The following is a 22,356-nucleotide window of genomic DNA, read 5'->3' as shown; positions in this document are numbered from 1 at the left end:
TGGCAGCTTTAGGGGGGTGTATATTTACCCCTGTATGAGAGTTAGGAGTGTGCTGGGTACCAGAGTCTAGGGCTGATCTGTTAGAACATTACACAGCCAGGGAGAGACAGAGTGACTCCACCAGATCGAGAGGCAGTGGTCTTAAGGTAGTGTATGATCTCTGATGGTATTTTTACATGTCTGAATTACTTAACAGTTGCCAGTGTAATGACTTAGGAATTGCCAGGGTATAGGGACTTAGTAATTGTAGGGAATATCATAAATCATGATTTAATAAACTTGTTAACTATGCATCTGTATGTGTCACTTGGTTTCCCCGTTAGTCATGTCCCGTGTTTGTCATCAAGGACATTGACCCTCCTATCCTCCTAGTTCAGTTTTGTTAACAACTGGTCATTAAGTAAAAACAACTAGAGGAGAACTCTTAATAGCCAAGCAATGCTTCTTGCCTCATTGCTTGATATAGCTAATGGTCGGGCAGGATGGTGGCAGTGGTTTAATTAATAAGTTTCTCTGTTTAGCATTTCCTTGGGATGGTACCATTGGACCCAGGTGTAACCATCAGTGGTGCACATATTTCGGTTCATATTACATTGCATCAAAATTACCAGTATTTCAATAACTGATATCATCAAGGTTTTACCTCAATAAGGTGTTACCAAGTGCAACCAGTAGGAAGTGTTACTCAGTATTAATCAGTATCTTCTAGGGTTAATAAAAATTTTAGTGTTACACCTCTCAACCCCTCCCTTCCCCCTCCAGTTGGCGTTCGTTTTTTCGCATGTTTTGACTTCCAGCCTCGAATTGACATATGGAGTTTTAGGGGGCCAGCGCGAGGGGTCTGAAGCTCCCCCTTCTGGGGAGAGGGGAGCTGCATAGACAAACGGCGTAACAAGTGTGATGTCATGCTCATTTTTCACTTGGAGTTCTGTCCATTGGTTAGTTTCAGTAGTAGTTTTAACCAGAATAGGGGTTTGTTTTGAGGCTCTTACCTTTCTGGGTGCCTGGCCCAGTCGATGGCAGATATAAATTGCTCCAAACACTTGTGCATTTCTATAGGCCATTGCTCCTCGTGCCTCTTTGAAGGGGACCAGATTCTGGCTCGTGGTTCCCGGTAGGCCTAGAACTCCATTCACACTGACTGATGCCAAAGTCAAATAATATACATACCAGCCTAGATAGCTCCGGGGAGCCTCCAGGTCTCACCCCAGAAAGTGGTGTTTCATTACATTCAACGCTGTTTTTTTTTATTGCCATCTTATAACAGTGTACATGAGTTCTTGTCAATTGCAGTATTTTAACCTATCAGTACACCTCAAGCACTTATCCATTAAAACTGCTATATATTTTTTATTTGGTTTGCAGTTACCTTTGTGATAGTTAATTTTTAGCAATACTTTGTCATACTACAGACCATCAGATGATTGCATTGTGAGTATAACCAGAGAAAAGAAAAATCAGTGATAAATACATTGCTGCTTTCACAGTTATGCAGCCTCTCAATATTTATATTGCCTTTATTTTCATCCTCTCATGTTTAAGGTATTTGGTTTAATAACTTAGTACAATTATTTGATACTTTATCCAAAAGTTTATTGTATTTCTATATTGTTTAAAGTATTAAAGCCTACCATTTTGTTTTTTCCACAGAAATTTCACCAGAAGGTAAATCTGGCCCGACATGAGCGCAGCCACATGCCTCGAGGGGCTATAAAGTGCCAGTATTGTGGGACTCACTGCATTTCCACTGATGACCTGAAATCCCACCTCTTGTCTCACACGCTGCTGCAGCCAGACCTCTCGCCCGAGGTTAAACAACAAGGTGATACAGCTGACTTTGTGGCAAAGGATATGTCGATCCATGGTGAAGATTTGCAGTCATTCCAAAGGGGTGAAGCTCATAGTGCAGATCAGAAGCTTGAAGCTGAATGTGTGTCACACAGTGAAACAGGAACAAAACGGGAAATGAGAACGGAAGCTCGGGGAGATGAGCAGACCTTTACAGTTCCTGATGCTTTAATAGAACCTGAGCAAAGTGAGAGAGAATGTAAACAAAAAGTACAGTTTAAAGTGGAAGAAAAAGTGGAGACAGATATGAAGGACAGTCCTCCATCAAAATCTGTATTTAGGACTGGATTAGTTCACAATTCTGGTATTGCTCCAGAAATTTGCTCGGACATAAACGTGCAGCCTAGACCCGTGTCAGATTCAGGAATTGAAAATCACACAACAGTGATCATGCCACCTAGAATATCTAATACTGGTCTTTCTTCAAATCACCAATCTTTGAATGGTAACTACATGGAACCTGGTCTACCTGAAACTGAATCTTCAGAGTCTGCAAAAGATGGTTCTAGTCCTCACATTTACAACTTTAACACAAGTGAAGCATGTCATGCAAATATAGAAAGCAACATGCCTGAGGAGCAATTTCCTCAAAGTGATCTTGTGCACACGAATAGTGGAGCCAGTGAGCATTTAACACTATGTACCGAGCCAGAGTTGGTTGAGCAAGTACGTCTGTACGAGTCTAATTCAAATAATGTGTCGGTAACAACAGCCACAACTCACTCTCCCGAGTGTCATATTCTTGGCAGTGAACAAATTGTTGAAAGTGTTGTTCTTATACCAGATTCACCTGGTAAAGATTGTTGAAATGTAATTTACAAAATGTTTGATATTTTCTTTTAACACCTTTAAGTAAATTTTATGTTAGTTCATACCCATATGAGAGCAGAGACATGGGATGAGTGATGTTAAAGGTACAGTATCTGAATCACCAAGGATTTTACCACGATAACAAAGGAACAGTGGGGAAGTAAATTTGACACTCCTGAAAATAGGACATTCTACTATGTGAGAGACCTAATAAAACAATACAGTTCTGGCAGTAAATTGCAGGTCTATTCTATCAAGTGCCCATAAGCTAATCATGTGGGGCCAGTACATATCTCACTAAAATAGCTCTCCAATGCTTACAGATTGCATTGTGACATTGATTTCTAACCTGTGTTAGAAAAGCACAAAGTCACCAGTTTCTGGGAGATAAGACTGGTTGAAGGGCTACTTTATCAGTATTCCTGAGGATATTAAGGGCAATGGCAGGTTGGTTAGGAACCCAGTAAAATTTTCTCCATCTTTATATGAGAAATGGCCTGTGTATGATTTAGATCATCATGAGATTGTGAATGGTTGAGACACTAAAACCAATATGAGCACAACAATTCAATCACTATTCATGAACCAGCATTAATTTTACACACTGTTAGTGTATAAAATTATATAGACATCTGCCATAAAAATGCTCATTGATTAGGGGTAGGGGTGACACACACACACAGGTTAAGGAAAAAAAAAGGGCCACCAAAAGCATTTCATAACCATAGGGAGGGGTACAAGTCTTCACTGTATAGGTTATAGGTTCATAAACTTACCCCCTCACTATCTAGCTCATTGACAATGTTGAGGGGGCTTGGAGAGTGGCTGCTGGAGCACGATGCTAAATAGGATGGCATTTCATATACTCGAAGAATCATGTGATCTTGCAGCCTTCTTTAGCAAAATTAGTACACACACACACTTCCTTATGTTTCTTTTTTTTTTTTTATCCCTCTCCGCTTCTACTTTCTGGATAAAATAGAAATCCCGATAATTGTTTCAATTTTGAATATTCTTTTGTGTGACAACTGTTGTTTTAATGGAGGGTGATTTGAGAAGGCACTCTTCCACCCGTAGAACTGGAGAACCCAATGTGTTCGAGTGAGGGGAAGCTTTTATGTCAAACTCTGTCCTCATTACTGAACCAGATCTCGAATGACTGATGGTTCTTAACCCTTGAGCTGCTAAAGGGTCCTGAGGAATTTTACTCCCCCCATGCGCAAAAAAAAATCTAAAATTCCACGCGAAATTTGCACACCATTATAGACGGGAAGATCAATGTGATAGTATTGGAAATTTTTTAGAGGAAGGCAGAAACAGAGTAGAACATAAGAGAGAGGAGCAGGCAGATAGAACGACTGCAGGATTAAGGAGCGGGAGGGAGATGTCCACAAGACTGGAAAACAAGTCATGAACAAGCACACAGGTACTACACCACACAATACCAGTACTACTATCAGCACTGGACAAACCACTACCAAAACAACACATCCTGGACCAGGGTGGAGAAGGGAAGGATCTACCAAACCCCACCAGAAGTGACACGCAGTATGGGAAATCATTCATATTTGCAAACATACAAGGCCTAAAGTCAAAATCAAGAAATAAAGTTAAGTTCATAAATGGCGTTCTAATAGAATCAAACTCAACATTTGGTGCATTTACAGAAACTCACACAAAAGACTACATAGATAGTGAAATATGGATCTCAAATTATAATCTATAGGTGTGACAGTAATTATGTCAAGTGGAGGAGTAGATCTGTATATTAAAGAGGAACTGGCATGCACAGAGCTCCTGAACTCGACCATTGAGGTGGTAGAGGTACTTGGAATGAAGGTAGAAAATATAAATCTAATTATTATTCTAATGTACAAACTGCCAGATGCAACAATTGAGGAATTCACTTAACAGATACACAAAATAGAGACTATTTTTGATAACCTAGAAAACCAAGTACCAGATATCGTTTTTGGAGACTTCAATCTTCCCAGTTTAAAATGGAGAATAGTAAATAACAACATTATAGCAGATCAACCTGGAAATAACCAACCACAGGTCAGAGAACTACTGAGATTCTGTGACAAATTCTGGCTCAATCAGCAGATTACAGAACCAACTAGGAACAAAAACATGCTGGACCTCATATTCACGAACTGTGATGAGCTAATCGGAGATATTACAATCTCAGACACTACATACTCGGACCACAAGATCATTGAAGTGCAAACTAACATTAATAACAATAGTTGGCCCAAGAGAGAAAACAATCGAGAAGGGTTATTCAGTAAATTCAATTTAAATAATAAAAGGATAGACTGAGAAAATAAACAGGGACCTTACAAACATTCAATGGGAAACTGTTCTAAGTAATAAAAATCCTACACAAGGAATAGAAAAACTAACTTCTGAAGCATATGAAGTCTATCTGGTAAAATCAGATAATAAACACGTAAAATCAGGTAGTAAACAGGTAAAATCAGGTCATTACCGGGTCGTATCCCGGTAATGATCGGGATACGATAAATAAAGAGTTAAAATACAAGGAAAAAAGAACTGTTTTTTTTATATCATTGAAAACAGTCTTAGTGTTTTTACATGCATGTTCTTTTGATTTCTGTTATTAAAAGAATTTGATGAAATAAATGAAATGTCATAGTATATATATGTATAATATATAAATTTCAGCAGAGTATAGTGCTATACAGTGAAACAAACATCCTACTACCTGAGTTATGATTACTAAACAACAATATAAGGGGACATCAATGTCAAAACTTGTCCAAAACAAAATGAAGATCCTGAATAGAAGGCAAGACTATTATGAACAATGTATCCATGCAGTTTGTAAGTGAAAATGTCAAAATCCACTAAAAAGTTACTTTCAGCTTTATCATCATTTTCATTCAGATATTATAATGAATTGTTATACTGTAACATTAGTTGCTTTCATTGGTGTTACAATCTTCATAAACTAACAAGACTTACTTTGCATGACTAAAAGTACTGCACACAAAATTAACCTGACATTTTATGTCTGCAATGTAATACAATCCATTATATTTTTCTAATACATGTATTTACATTTGGCTTCTGGGTGTCAGTTATAAGACAGCCTAAAAAAACAAAATAAAATTTTGTACCTCTCCAACTATAGGCAGTTTAGTTGTGTATGTGTGTAAGCGTGATAGCTGGAGAGGAAGAAAATGCAGCCAGCATTTTGACGGATGCTGACATTGTTTAGCTTTGCCATGCTTAATATGATCTACTCTAAAAGCTACAAAAGTATTTATATGAAAATACTATACAATCTACCTATAATCAATTGAAATGCAAACATTTTATAGGCACAATGCCTCTGTTTCAAGCCATATAAATTAAATTTTACAAATGCTCCATTGGAAAGAAATGAAAGTTAGGGATTGTGATAAGAGATTGTCACTACACAAGAATAGTAACAATTCACGTGACAATTGTGATCATATGAAAATGGGTGACCCTGCCCCATCCCATTTAAATAGAAATAGGGTAAAAGTTGATAGGTACATAGATTTCTGACCAGGGGGAAAAAGACACAGGCCGAATGGGCTTAAATTTTTTATTAGTAAATTAAATTCTGCAGAACATGTAAATAATATAAGTAGGAATTAACAAATGTAACATGTCCATGTCTGAGGACTAATTAACTTAAAATGTACCCCCGTAGTAGTAAGCATAGCCTAGACATGGCAAACACGTTCTGCAGAAACCTAATGGCAGATGAAATATAATTAGAACTAGGTATAACAGTCAGGACACAAAGGGGAAATAAAGTGTATAGACACAACACTTAACGGAGCCCTACCAAGACATAATGGGAAATCCTAGAATTAACAGGCGGGCAGAAAATACCTAGTGACTGGGGAAAACTGATATGACAAATGGGAGAAGTTTTTCCCAGGGCGTGAGGCCGGCCGCCAAGGAATAAGAAGTGCTTCCTGACTCTTACTAGCACCTAGACTGGGCAAAGGATTAGCTGCGGACAGCGGGACACTTGGGGACCGGCGCTGCACCCCCCTCCCCACTTGCGGTGGGGAAGACAGGGACACTGGCACAAAGCATGACTGGGAACTGCCACTTGCATGAAGAGGAGGCGGGTGGGAGTTTCGAGTACTGCGGCGGTCGGGTGAAAGTGAGGGAGAGCCCCTCTCTGCCTCGGAATTTATATGGCCCCAGACTTCCCGCGCATCTGCGCGGAGCGCACTGCGCAACTGTTTCTTTGTCCCCCTCTTCAGAAACATCTCTGCTTTGTATTTCAAAGCAGAGGCCATTTACATGAGCAAATTTTATCTTATAATGAGCAGGACACAAACCAAGGTATCAAGACAAAAAAAAAGGCAGAGAAATCCCCTCAACACCACAGTGCAATGTGTATAATACTATTGGCAAACCATTAGAAACTTTATATTAAGCAATGCAAAATTAGAAATCTAATACAAATTTGTTATTATCAAGGTTTCTAGTGATGGAAAAACTGTGTACCATTTTACAATTTTAATTAGATAAAATTTATTGTGATATAACATGATTTTATGTTTACTAGCAAAACTACAGCTTGGCAGTGTATTCACTACTTTAGTGATTGCGTGGATAAACCGGGAAGTTATCTTGGGTTGTCATACCAAGTCATCCACATACCCACACTGAGAGAAACCATTGGTGTGCAGTGAACACCTCACAAATGGAGTTCAGTGCTAAATAATAATAAAAAAAAAATCTTGGACAATCATGCAATATTAGAGGGTGTATTATAAAATTTAGGAAAAACATTCTAGGGTAGCAAAATTGCTTGCCATAGTGAATTTAAAATTACATACTCGGTATAAAAAAAAACTATGTACTGTGTTCATCTAAACCAGCAGATAAGGTCAACGTATAAATTATTCATCCAAAAATTTTGTTTAAACTATAATAAATGCATAAATATGTCTTTTTGTTGACAACCATGCACGTTCCCAGCTATATGCCTTAAATCCAGCAGGTCCTGCATTCTCCCTTTGGTGTATGTATCTCTTTCTCATTATCTCAAGTTGTACCTCAAAAATATAAAACCTTGGTATCAATCCACTTCCCATTCCTTAAGACACCCAAGTGGTTACAAAGCTCTCACAGACCATCCAAACTCAAACATTACTACTTTTTAACATCGTGCAAAATTGTTATCAACATGCAGAAAATGACTTCAGCTAAGCAAAAATTATCTAGTTAAATTTCTGATGGATCAATAGATCAATAGTAGTAATACACATTATACATCAAGTACCACTATAGAAACTACATTATTTGTTAATTTCTTAATTTACCTCTCATAGTATCAAATACTATATTTCTTACAAATGTACACACTAAAACACAAGCTTGAACTTTAGGACTGCTGAAACATTGCATGTAACCAGTGGCTTTATAAAATACACAAATACCTACTATGAAATTACTGTACTTTTAATAAGATCCTGTGAATGTTATACAGTATTATTGCAAATATTATTGTATTATTATTTTAATTATAGGTTGGATGTTAGTAAATATTATGAGAAACTATTGCAATGACTGAATGAGACTGGGCATGGACGAGAGGTGTAACAATGTGTTGAATGGTAATTGATCAGGATTATTTAAATAAGTATATAGGTTGAGTTAAGTCTGTTGAAATGATGCTATGCTGATTGATGATTTAAAGTTTTGCTATTTAGTTAGAAATTAGAAAAAAAAATTATTTGGAATTTGTGCATTGTCCACAAACAGATAAACTGTGTTGTACTGTAAGAATAAGATGCATTTTGAAATAATACTGATAGACTCTGTACATTCATCAAAATGTACATTGGGAGACTGAGAATTTCTCGCAACACAATTTGACAATTCTTATGTTGTGTGTTACGTTATTTATCATTTTAAAAAATCCTGTACTATATCAATATTCAATGTTCCTGATATCTGTGTGGTTTCAGTGCTTTTTACAATGCAATTTTAATGCAGACTTTTGTATTGTAAGCAATGATTGACATGAAGCTATGTTCTGAAGAGTTAGAATTGAGAATACAAGAACACACACACACACAAAAAAAAAACAAGCAAGAAAGAAAAAAAACTCAGACTGGCCCAGGTAACCAACCCCCAGGTAGTAGGGGATGTAGCAATGGCAGGGACCCCTACAATAGGTGCCACCTTTGCTGAAATGCTGAGGAAGTGCCCAGAAGCCATGTACACAGTGAAGGAAATTGCAATGAAAGCAATAACTTCACGGGAGGCAGCTAGATGCATGAGCCCACTAATGGTAAGGAAAAAGAGCTCTAGTCGTGGAAGGTATTTAGGAACAAGAAGGTTCCAAGCAAGAGGAATGGAGGGCTAAGGAGAAAGCTGCAGTGTCAGAGATAGTAATGGAAGGGGCTGAGCAAGGCATAGAAAAGTTTTTCTGGATTGGCCAGTAAAACAAAGACAAAGATCTATTGATCAAGGTAGTATTCAGGAGTGAGACCACCAAAGAGGTTATCCTAGTAAAAAAGTGCAAACCGAAAAATGTAAGGAATTACAGAGAGGTATTCCTTCAGAGGAACATGACCAGGTACAAGATAATACAGGCAGCAGATGCAAGGAAAAGGCACAGGTTGAGGGAAGGGAGCCAGGGAACCTCAGCCTCCAACCCAGCAATCCCAGAGGGAAGTAGGGAACCCCAATCCAGCAATTCAGGAATCTCAGAAGGGACTGCTATATCCCCAACCCACCACTCCATAGGAGTCCCCACACCCCACCCTAAGCACAAATCCTCCATTGCCCCTACACAATGCCCACCATACCACCCAAATCCTCCTCCTCCTCCCCTTACCCCAAGTACCCTCCTGCCTTTCCATCCCCTGGCTGCCTTCCTGCTCCAAGGAAGATCTAAGCCAACCATCCCCCACCCCACCTCCCCCCAAATCCATGTTTACTACACCACAGTAGGACGATTACTCCCTGCCCCCCCAACCCCGAGCACTCCCTGCCCCCTCCACCCCCAGGACTTCTTCCTGTCCCAAGCAGGCCTGGGCAAGATCTAAGCACTCCATCCTGCACCCCACCTCCCCCAGAACCCCTGGTAAGTACCCTACAGGAGGAAGACCCTACGTAGAAGTAGCCCTGCCCATGGAATGGCTTCCTACACTAGTGGGGAGGGTGGGTGAAAATGGATATAGAAAAGTGAGCATCAAGATAATGTACTCAAACATCAATGGGATTACCAATAAAGCAAGTGAACTGGTAGAAAGAGTGCAGGAAGAAAACCCAGATGTAATAGGACTCAAACAAAATTGTCAGGAGTCATAACAAATGCTATGTTTCCAAAGGACTACTATATACTAATAAAAGAAAGAAGGGAGAGGAGGAAGAACAGTGGCCCTGCTGATAAGGAAGGACTGGAGTTTTGAAGAGATGGAAATTCTGGGCTGGGAAAGATTCAGAGACTACATAACAAGAACTATGACAATGGGTGGACCTAAGATAATAGTAGCAGTCATTTACAACCCTCCACTAATTGACAGAAACCCGAGACAGGAGTTTGATAGGAACAACATGGCAACCAATAACATAATAGAGAGCAGCTTCAGTTGCCTGCAGGAATGGATCCAGACTCTTAATCATGGGCAATTTCAACCATGGAAAGATAGACCAGGAGAATGGGGGACCCACATGGAGGTGCAGATACATGGAGAGCTGACCTTTTTTTTTTTTTTTTTTGAAATGGCAACAAGGAACTTTGAGCCAACATGTCAAGGGACCCACAAGAATGCGAGGCAATGACGAACTATCTAGACTTGACCTGATATTCACCTTGAATGAGTTAGAAATAAGGTACAAATTTGAAGCCCACATGGGAATGAGTGGCCACAGTTTATTGACCTTTGAATATCTGGTAGAGGTAGGGATATAACCTATCCAAGGATGGGATTGGAAGGGAAAACACTAAATTCCCCCCCCCCCCACAAAAAAAAAATATGACGAGATGAGGAACTTCCTTATGGGAATACCATGGGAAACAGAACTCGGAGAGAAGACTGTACAGGATATGATGGACTATGTCACCTAGAAGTGCCAGGAAGCTGCAGACAGGTTTATTCTGGCCCAAAAGGAGAAAAAGGAAAAGCAAGAGAAGAATCCATGGTGCAACCAGGAATGTAAGATAGCGAAGCAGTTAAGTAAGAAAACAGTTAGAGAAGATTCAGATGTATGCCACCAGTCTGGAACTGAGTGGTATGAGCTACGAGGAAAGGATAAGGGATCTGAACCTCACGTCTCTGGAAACCCGAGTAAGGGGAGACATGACATGATAGCAACCTACAAAAATCTCTGGGGATTTTTTTTTCAGGGATATTCCTGCGCGGGCCCTAAGCCTCTGGCTGGCCCACTATCAGGGGAATTGACATGGTGGACAAAGACAGCTCTTTAACACGGGTGGAACACGAACAAGGGGAACTTAGTACCCAAATGAGCCACAGAGATATTAGAAAGAATTTTTTCAGTGTCAGAGTAGTTAACAAATGGAATGTATTAAGCAGTGATGTGGTGGAGGCTGACTCCATACACAATTTCAAATGTAGATGTGATAGAGCCCAATAGGCTCAGGAACCTGTAAACCTGTTGATTGACGGTTGAGAGTCGGGACCAAAGAACCAAAGCTCAACCCCTGCAAGCACAAATTAGGTGAGTACAACTAGGTGAATACAGCTGAGGGGCGGGACCAAACAGCTGAAGCTCAATTCCCTACACATAACTAGGCGAGTCCATAGGAATTACCGTTTGTCCTGGCGCCATCTATGTTTTGACAGCAGTACTACTAATGTTCCCACGTTATGTGATGATCGCTATACGGGTGTTAGGGTCAGTTGCTCTTCTATATATGTTTATGGACAACGTAGGTGATTTGAGGCAATTTGCGGCCAGAGTGAAATAGTATCCACGCGGTGAGTGATGGAGGAGGATATATACTGCTGTGTACTCGACCAGCGGGTGAGAGGTAAGTTATATCGAACAATTATGGGGAATAGATGGGTTATTTTAAGCGTAGAATGTTAGGTAACCGGTAACTACACAGATGGGGTAGTGTTTTTTTAAGTCTTTATTTACTAAAGTGGAACATTACATTATGCCTTTAGCTGAACAAGTCTACTGGTGGGGGAAGTAGACGGGTTTTATGAAAGTATTTTACCTAAAATATTTGTATTTGGTTAACTAGTTCAGCCGTTACCAGGGAGGGTATTCCTTTAATCTAATCTAAAAATTCTAGCCGGACAAAGTGATGAAATAAATAAATTGAATAGAAGGAAGTGGTTTGCCAGGGTGCTTAACATTTAGTTTAGTTCACTTACTATGCAGCCAATGCTTAAAGAATGAAAGTTTATCATATTGCATTATCGTAGTTTTACTGCATTTAATATACCGTTTTTACCCTATTTAATTATGTCGGGTAAAGGCCGGTCGTGGAAAGTTCCTAATATAGCAACTTTTTAAAGGAAAAGTTTGAGTTAACCTTAACGCTTAAGTTAGTGACCAATTAGCTTAGTCTATTGAGGAAAGTTACTAGAATGTAACATTGCAAGTGCCATTTCTCTACTCTTTTTTGAGAAACATGACTAGATACATGAATCGCGTAGTTTTATTACTAAATGTTCATGGATTAGGTTGCATAGTTGAGGAAATAGTGATAAAGTTTGTGATTTTGTGTACCTTGACTTCAGCAGATTTTGATAGTGGCGCAAAATTGATAGGGGCTCGGATCATTGGGAATGCTGACTGAAGTTGATTAGGTCATGGCTATACCAAAGGAAATTAGTATAAATGGGGTTAAGTTGGGAGAAGTGTTGTAAGTAGTGCCTAAAAGATCTCCTTGGACCTCGGTTATTCGCAAGATTATGGTTTAGACTGCAATAGTTGCAGAATTGGCAAACAAAAAATACCGATGCCCTATATAGTTTTGAAATTGTTATGACTACCAGATGCAGTTTAATGCTGACACATGTAAGGTTTGGGGGCTAGGTAAAGATGAGATGTAGATTGTTAAGAGTATTAAATTTCTTGCAGGTGGTAAATTCTCCCCCGAGCTGGCACTGCTCTCCAGCCTGGGATGTTGATTGGTTAGTCTTCAACTGCCTCCCAACATGGTAGTGAGGTCCTGAGCTGACATGCAGTGAGGAACGTGGAAAGCTTCCTGAATTGGCACATGGTATGCCTCCCTTTCAAACCAGCAGCTGGCACAAATGTTCCAGCTAACGTCAGAATAGTGGATGAAGCCCACACTAAAATGTAAGTGGTACAGTAAATGGACACCCCCCCTCCCTTTTGACACTGAACAGTTGTGAGGAAGGGGGGGGGGGAGAAAGTGTGGCTTATAGTTGTATTGCTACAGAATCTTTTGCCGTAAGCCAGTGGCAGTGCCTATTGGCACTTGCTATTCAGAATGTCCCCCTTATTTAGTTAATTAAAAACGTAATGCTGTAGACAAGCTTAACTTTTGAAGGGGGTGAAAGTGTTGACTTGAAATGACTATAGCTTTGTTTGTAATTAAAGATGGGGCAACAAGATACTTAGTGTGCCATTTAAAACGGCAACTGTTAAACTGGTGGTACAGGTATGAACAAAATAACATTGCTATGCAAATAACTTTTTAGTAATATTTACTGTTCACATGACAGGTTGTGGAAGGTCCTGGCAACAAAGAGCTGCAGGAAAATACTTGCAGATCTACAGTAAGTAGTGTTGTGTACATTGGAATTAGAGGGTAGAAGTTAATTGCTAAAAACCTATTAAATATTAGGGTATGGAAGTCTAGGCTAGTGGGTACCATATCTGCAAGTTTAGTCCTTTCAGGAATGTATTGAATATAATGGTATGTTGAAATTGTGAAAATTGTTATGTGGAGCATTAGATCTTAAACAGCATAGTTGAGGGTGTTTCATTAATAAAATTTTAATGAAATATAAATCTTTAGTTAACATTAAATGTTTGTTAAATAAGCTTTAATCTATAAATGTGTAATGATGAGTCAAAGTTAATGGCAGGAAATGTTTTGTTCTAAGTGATGGTATTTTTCCCTTGAAAGTAAAATAAATATTCAATGTTTACTTTAGCTTGGTTTTAAATTTATATATTTTTCCAGAATGTGGTTTGGAGAGTCCAGAAGTCCCTCTGTCAGTTGGAAGAGTTAATTGAATCAGGTGAGTTGTAGTAAAGGTTAATCTGAATAGATTTGCATAAAAGTAAAAAAATAGTAATAAGTTAAACAATATAGCATTGGCTAAAGATAAATGTAAATTGCCATTGAAGTGCAGTTGTGGATAGTTTCTCAAATGACATTTACTGAAACTTGGCAAATTGATGCCATATTTATATTGCTAAATTAGATCTTTACTACTGCTACTAGAATATGTAGGAAAGGTATATTCCTTAAAGAATTTTTTTCCATCTGAATTTGTAAACTACTGAATGCTAATTTCAAAAGTAAAGCAAGATTGGGTTTAAATCTGAAATTAATTTGTTGAAATATTTTTCAGGTGAAAGTGATTATGATGCATGGACTGGCTTGGAGTGAGGCTCCTTTACTCTGCAAAAGGAAATCTACAAAAGTGGGTGAGTTTGAATTTGATGTTTTAGCTATGTCAATGATGTAATCTTAATTCTCTTATCTAGTCCATTTATAGGTGTGTAACCATGTCCTACTGTTACAACCCACAGGGTGATGCAGTTTGTACTGATCCTACCCCATTTCATAAAAGGGGACCAGGCAGTCCTGCAGATATCCCTGGCTTGGCTTTTTCAGAGCTTTGCTCTACTACCCATCTAATAGATGGACTAGATTTGCATAGGTTTAGGGACCCTTAACAATGGTTACATTGTTAATTCTCACAGGGCTTGTTTGCTGAATGGGTGGATGCATCTAAAACTTTAGTGCCTGGCATGCATTGTACAGTGCTCTCATAAAGCATATGTACAATGTGTTTGGCACTAAAGTGGTGGATGTACTGCACCCATTCAGGGAACAAGCTCTGCACTGAAACCAGAGGAAGGGATAGGCCTTGCTGAGCCTATCTTAAAAGATAGGATGTTAGGATTTTTGGGGCTTCTTATTAGGCATTGGTGATAATAAAAGTAGTGTCCCTGTTTAATGTTTATTTTTCTTTTACAGGTGATTGTCTCTGGAGTTGTCTTGGCCTCTTGGATCTTCTGGTCATCTAGGAGCATCTGTCCCACAACCTGAAACAGTAATAATTATTAGATGTATTATAAATACTATATGTAAAACTTATTAAATAAATTTTTTTTAATGAAACTACTTTATATACCTTATCCTGAAATTATGCTGGAAATTATTGTTTACTACTATTGATGCAATGTTTAAACATCTGAAATTTGTTTACTTTGAAAATAAATACTTTGTAAAATTTACAACTATTTGTAACTTGTTACATAGGTGCATGCAAAATGCATTGAAAAGATGTAAAAGTGGACTACCTATTCAATTTACATAAACTAACAAATATTGCAAATTCGTCTGAAATATTAAAGTGGAAGAAACTTTACTCAATATTTTTCATATTTGAAAGTAAATTTAAAGCTAAGCAACACCAAAGCTTTGTACAAATTATAATTAAATTAACTAAAGATCATTGTTAAATTTACAAAACATTAGAAAAGTTACACTAAAGCATCTATACAACATGGTTTTCAAAAAGTCTTTGGTAACTTAAATTTAATCAAAGCTCTTAAATCATTTGTCTGCCAAACTCTTCAGATATTCTGAAACATTTTACCTAGATTAAAACCATCATTGTTTGAAAGTAATGTTATTCCCTGTCAATTAGTTTGCATTCCTTCAGGACCTTGCAGATGTTAGGTCTTTTTTTTTTTGTAAAACTTTGTTTGCTAAAAACAAACCCTGCCTAATGAACCTGCTCATTTTTTTTAGAAATGGTAATTGCAACATTACCAAAGGCCATTGCTTTAATAGCCAAAGTACCAAATGAAAGACCAAGAAGCAACAAACAGGTACATGGTAGAAAGGACAAAAGAATGGTTACGAGGACCCTTTCATTTGTTAAAGAAATGACTGAAAAATGCTGTCATACCACAAGGGGTCTTAACCCTTGTCATATACATCACTGACATTAATCTAAATATTACCAACCACAAAAATTGCTGATAAAATGTTAAAGAATATAATATTGAGGCCTTGATGCAGATCTCTAACTCTACAAATAGTAACAAGACTGGCAATTTCGTAACAAAAAACAGAAAAAAATCCAAGACCTTGCACATGAGCCAGAACAATCCATATCACAACTACCACATTAAAATGAAACAACAATAAAGGTAAGGTAATTACCAAACCGGGAAGGCCATGTAGCACCATCAAAGTGCGAAATAATCAGAGGGCGCTAAATATCACCAAGAATGCCAATACGAGAACAAAAACGCATAAGGCGAACGATATCAAAAGTATCCGATTCACCTAGATTTCTATCGAGGGACAAGTGACTGCGAGGGACGGTCGGAAAGCAAGACACACGCTCGTCCTGGAAGTCAGGACATTCAACAAGGATATGCACAACTGTAAGAGGGACAACGCAATTCGGACAATAAGGAGCAGGGCGGAGCTCCATTAAGTGACCGTGGGTTAAGCGGGTATGACCAACCCACAGCCGTGCCAAAGCAGTGTCCCACCGCCGGTTACGGTGGTAGGAGGAAGGCCACGGGGACACACTAAGTTTGAGAGTACGCAGCTTGTTACCAACCACAGAGGACCAACAACCCTGCCAACGGGGAAGAATGAATAACTGGATAAAAGTCGGAATAAGGAAAACCTTTACGGGAGATGGGACAAGAACGGATAGCTTCCTTAGCGGCAGCATCCGCACGCTCATTGAAACACCAATATGGCTGGGAACCCAGCAAAACTCTACTGATTTAAATTTACTAGAAATAAGAAACAGCCAATGTTGAATCTCAATGACCACCGGATGGACAGGATTAAAGGACCCTAGAGCCATGAGGGCACTACGAGAATCAACTACAACCACAAAGGAGGAATGAGAATGAGAAAGCAAGAGACAAAGAGCATAGAGAATAGCATAAAGTTCTGCCGTAAAGACGCTAGCCTCCAAAGGGAGGCGACACGTGTAAGTACGGTCAGGAAAAACAACAGAGTAGCCCACACCATCCGCAGACTTAGACCCATCAGGGAAGATGGAAATAGAGTGGGAGTGCGAAGAAAAGTGCTCAAGGAAGAGGCTTTTCACAATTGTAGGAGGGGTAAAGGCTTTAGTAATACAAGTCAAGGACGTACAAAACTTGGGAAGGGGGACTCTCCACGGAGGTAATGAAGGAACAATACGAGGAGAAACATTAGAAATATGAACAGAAAGAGAATCCTGTAAGCGAGATAACTGGACAGAAAGTGGGAGACAATGAAGAGGAACAGGAACCACAGCAGGAGGAAAACTCAATGCACGACAGAGGCGAGAGGAAGGATGTTGGAAGGACTGCGCAAGATAGCGAAGACAGTAGCGATCACGGCAGTCCTGAAGAGAGAGAAAGCCAGTGTCGACGTACAAACTAAGGGCGGGAGTCGAACGAAAGGCACCAGAGCCGAGACGCAACCCAGTATGGTGCACAGCATCAAGACGGCAAAGAGTAGAAGGAAAAGCAGAAGAGTATGCAGGGCAACCATAATCGAGTTTAGACAGGACGAGAGAGGAGTGCAAATAGAGGAGCGTGCGCCTATCCGCTCCCCAAGAAGTATGGGACAAAACCTTAAGGAGGTTAAGGGCCTTAGAGCATTCAACTCGGAGGCAAAGAGATATGGGCTGACCGAGACAAACGAGTGTCAAAGACTAACCCCAAAAGCTTCGCGGAATCCCTGTACACAATGACATGACCATAAAGCAACAACAATGAAGTAAAGGTCCTTTCAGTAAGAATCTATCATTCACTGTAAGTTCCTGCAGTTAAAAATAAAAGAAAATACAAGTCCCTAGAAACAAACAAGCAACCTTTTTGACTAAGGAAATGAAGGTAGTTATTCTACTGTATAAATCTAAGTATTCACTTAGATAACTGTATCCAAGCATAGAGGTTCCCCCCCCCTTCCCTTTCAGAAAAACATCTACTTTCGAAAAAGTTTAACATTGGCCAACAAAAATGATTCCAGAACTAAATTCCCTAATACCAGGAACAACTGAGAGCCATGACAAACACTGCAACCCTCTCCTACCCCCAAGTCTTATGCTATTTATGATCCAAGGTAATTTGAGATACTATACTGTACTTCCTACAGACGAGTCTAATGAGAGGGTGATCTCCTGGCGATTAAATTGAAGCACGATACAGGTGTCAACGAACATCAGTCAGCCCACTTGTCAGCACAGTGGATAACCAATGACATCATAATCTGCAGTGTTGTATGCCTCCCTGTGGCCATTTAAATCAATAAAACACAGGGTTGTGGCAATGTTTACAGCATAAGGCAAGGTATAGAGGAATCCTGGAATGCCATGTAATGTGTAGTCCTTGAATGTGCTTTAGGCAACCAAATTGAATAACAACATTTCTGGTGTTCGGCTATATAATCCGAGTCTCTCATTCGGTATAATGTTTTAAACCTAAATAGGAATTCACTTTAAAGGTCAATTTATTTGGAAAGTGCTAACCAGATTCCAAATTACTGAGCTCTGAAAGTACTACAAGGCAAGTTTAACCGAATGAGTGTTTGCCTATCCATACCCCCATGAGGTATGTGACAACACTGAATAAAGAAAGGGTCTTTGAGCATTCACCGTGCAGGTATTTGACATGACCAATATAGCCAAGTGCTAAAGATCATTCTAAGCAGTTCTCCACAATCCATATACTATCAATTAATATAATTGTACAATGGTACTTGGTGGATGATATTTCCTATTAAAACTCATTGGACAACTGTTTGTATTAGACATTTTAAACCTACTAATGGTAGCCCTAGATATTGCACTACAGTATTAATTACAAGATGAACAATGTAAAATCAATACCACAACAGCAAAGGATGACGCCTTTCAACAACCGACAAACACTCGGGTCTAACACCAGCCATCCCGAGAGAGGATGTCCCAAGCATGTACACCCCACAACTTTACATCACCTTTGCTACCTCACGCGAGCACGCAACAGTATGAGGATGCCATACTCCCAAACCAACTCCATGCACTTTGAGGCTTTAACAACTCAACATTTAAAAAGTTGATTTAAAAAATCAAACACCTGAATTTTTCCCTAATTAAATTTACTAGGGAAATGCACACCAAGCCGTGAAACTTACAATGAAGATGAACAAACTACACACAACTGTCACCAAACTTCCACATACCACCCCCCTCTCACTCCTGCCTTCCCTCCTTAGGTGCTCTGATTGGCTGAGCACCAGAGCCACCAACACTCACCTCTTGTTGTGAGAGCCTAAAGCATGTTTGGTTGCACTTTAAAAGTTCCCGAGTGTACTCGCCTAATTGTGAGTACCGCCTGCCCGGTTCACCATTTTGTTTTTCAATCTACCTCAATTTACCCCTTTACAGTCAAATATTATGCAAAATTCTGTTTAAGACTTGTCCCTTCTTAACTTAAATAACTGCTTTGGCCATCTGCAATCTTTCTAGGTGGGTAAAAATGACTCTTGAGGCCAGAAAGGACTTATCAGACGGCGATCATAACAATACGGTACACACACAAAATCACAACCTGATATACACCGAGCAGAAAATCCACTGGAGCTGTGAGGCGACGTAAACCCTTGCCCAAGGCACTGGCAGCTGCATACTCTACCTCAGTATATTACTGACTTTGTAAAAGTCTTACAACCGGATTTCCCCATAAATCACAGCAAGTTTTGAGGCCCCTCCTTGAGTCAACGTCTTACGTAAGACCTACAAGCACTCGGGTGAAGGCTGAAGCAGTTCAACACCATACTCCCCAACTTCAAATACACAGTTGAGAGGCGGGACCAAAACGTGATTTTCTGTGTGTGCCTGAAGTTGGGGCATACGGTCTTGCTTCACCCTTCACCGGCGTACTTCAGGGGTTTTATTTAATACTTGGACTGGCTTCAGTAGGGCCTCCAGACTTTCTGTGGCTTCACAAGTGTCACGTGAATCCCCTGCATAGCAGTGGAACTGCCTTTTCCCTTCACCTTCAATGCCTCTGCACTGGAAGTATACATCTACACCAGCCCAGAAGAGTCATCAGTCCTGCCACCTCTCCATACCCCCCAGGGCCTGGCACGGCCTGGTACGACTCAGAGGCAAGCCGGGCGCCACTGCTAATTGGCAGTTTGTCCCCACAAACAAGCAGTTAGCCGCCTTCAACTGACAGTGGTACAGCTCAACACAAAGGCACCACCAGCCACAACGAGCAGTTTGCTAGTTGACCAGATGTCCACCTCGTGTTGACACTGGATGAGTCATCACCGCCGGACTATATAAAGAGCGCTGCCTCCCTGGAGAGGCAATCTCTCCCTTAGTGCTCTAGGATCACCTTCGTGTCTCTAACCCGTCGTCCGCTTCCAGCCAACGTTGTGTGACTGATGCCATGGTGGTATGGTAGCTGTCTTCAGAACACCAGTATATCTTCATACTTTTATTCATTGCTTATAGTTTATTTTTTGCATTTAAGGTCATACTAACTTGTTCACCTTTGCATTACATGATAGTCAAGTATTGTCATGTGTTATTTTTGTTCATTACTATTTCAGTAAATTGTTTAATTATTTATTTGATAAATTTCATTTGTTTCCACCTGCAACTTACACACTGCAAGGCCAATAGCAGCATTTCTTTCATTTATGTGAGGGAGAGCCATACCATCTTGGTTCAGTATAGCTGTGATACCATAACCCGTCACACAAGATATCCAGTTGTAAGACTTTTACCATCGGTGGTGGTAGAGTATGCAACTGGCAATGCCTTTGTTACAGGTTCACTTCATCTCACAGCCCCAGTGGATTTTCTCACACATTTGAATACATGAAACAACTTTATTTGATACATTCCAAACCAAAGTACTGTACAGTACAGTAATTATCAAACCATCAAATGTGTGGGATAATCATAGTGCGCTAAATATCACTAACGTCGCCAATACAAGAACAAAAACGCATACGGCGAACAATATCAAAGGTATTGAATTTACCAAGAATTTTATCGAGGGACAATTGACAGCGATGGATGGTCGGGAAGCAAGACACGTAAGTCCTGGAAGTCAGGACGTGTAGAGACAACGGTTTGGACAATAAGAAGCAGGGCAGCGCTCCATTAAGTGCCCGTGAGTTAAACGTGTATGACCGATATACAACCTCGCCACAGCCGTTTCCCACCACCGGTTACGGTGGTAGGAGGAAGGCCACGGGAACACCCTACTCTTAAGAGCACGCAGTTTGTTATCAGTAACAGAAGACCAACAACCCTGACAACGGGCAAGAATGGGGAAATGAATAACTGGGTAAAAGTCATAATAAGGAATACCTTTACGGGAGATGGGACAGGTGCGAATAGCTTCCTTAGCGGCAGTGTCCGCACGCTCATTTAAGAACGCACCAATATGGGTGGGAATCCAGCGAAATTCCACTGTCTTAAATCTACTGGAGATAAGAAACAGCCAATGTTGAATTTCAACTACCAAAGGATGGACTGGATTAAAGAATTCTAGAGCCATGAGGGCACTGCAAGTGTCAACTACAAACACAGAGGAGGATTGACAGCGAGAAAAGAGTTGATGAAGAGCATAGAGAATAGCATAAAGTTCTGCCATGAAGATGCTAGTCTCCGGAGGCGGGAGACACAAAGGTGCAGTCAGGAAAAACAACAGAGTAGCCTACACCGTCTGCAGACTTAAGACCCATTGGTGAAGACGGAAATAGAGTGCAAGTGTGAAGAAAAGTGTTCAAGGAAAAGGTGATTTAGAACTGTAGGAGGGGTAAAAGTTTTAGTCATGTGGGTCAAGGCTTATAGAATTTAGGAGCGGGGACCCCTCCATAGGGGCAAAGACGGAATGACACGAGGGGAAATATTGGTAACGCAAACTGAAAGAGCATTTTGTAAGAGAGACAACCGTACAGAAAGAGATAGGTGGTGAAGGGGAACAGGAACCACAGGATGGGTAAAGGTCAAGGCATGACATAAGCAAGAGTGAGGGTGCTGTAAGGACCGTGCAAGGTGGAGAAGACAGTAGCGATCGTGGCGATCCTGTAGAAACAGGACGCCAGTTTCAACATACAGGCTTAGGGTAGGTGTCGAAGGAAAGGTACCAGAGCTGAGCCATAACCCAGTATGATGCAGTGTGTCCAGATGGTGAAGGGTAGAAGGAGAAGCAGACGAGTAAACAGGGCCATAATCGAGTTTAGACAGAACGAGAGAGGAGCAGTGTCGATTAGCTCCCCAAGAAGTATGGGACATGACCTAAAGTTAGTTAAGGGCCTTAGAGCATTCAACTCGGACGTAAAAAATATGGGGCGACAAAGACAAACGAGTGTCAAAGATTAGCCCTAAAAGCTTTAGCAGATTCTTTGTACAAAAGGGGATGACCCCTGTTACCTAACAGTAAATAGGTATCTGGGAGTTAGCTGTTACAGGCTGCTTCCTAGGGGGGTGCGTGTGTGGGAGAAAAAAA

The 22,356-nt window shown here is 40.1% G+C and overlaps 1 long non-coding RNA gene and 1 pseudogene across 2 annotated transcripts; both read left to right on the top strand.

Annotated features, from left to right (window-relative positions):
* Positions 1–2,673, top strand: part of LOC123768556 (zinc finger protein 99-like) — a 213,586-nt pseudogene extending 210,913 nt beyond the window's left edge.
* Positions 2,674–10,982: 8,309 nt separating this feature from the next.
* LOC138371408 (uncharacterized) lies at positions 10,983–14,995 on the top strand. Of its 2 annotated transcripts, none has more exons than XR_011230445.1 (6): positions 10,983–11,686; positions 12,751–12,972; positions 13,362–13,415; positions 13,826–13,883; positions 14,220–14,291; positions 14,852–14,995. It is a non-coding gene; the product is annotated as an uncharacterized lncRNA (long non-coding RNA). The 2 variants fall into 2 exon arrangements; XR_011230444.1 differs by having other exon boundaries at positions 10,987–11,686; positions 14,220–14,295.
* Positions 14,996–22,356: the final 7,361 nt, after the last annotated feature.

The sequence above is a fragment of the Procambarus clarkii genome, chromosome 35 (assembly GCF_040958095.1).
Source record: "Procambarus clarkii isolate CNS0578487 chromosome 35, FALCON_Pclarkii_2.0, whole genome shotgun sequence".
Taxonomy (NCBI): domain Eukaryota; kingdom Metazoa; phylum Arthropoda; class Malacostraca; order Decapoda; family Cambaridae; genus Procambarus; species Procambarus clarkii.
This window is presented reverse-complemented; position numbering and strand designations above follow the sequence as displayed.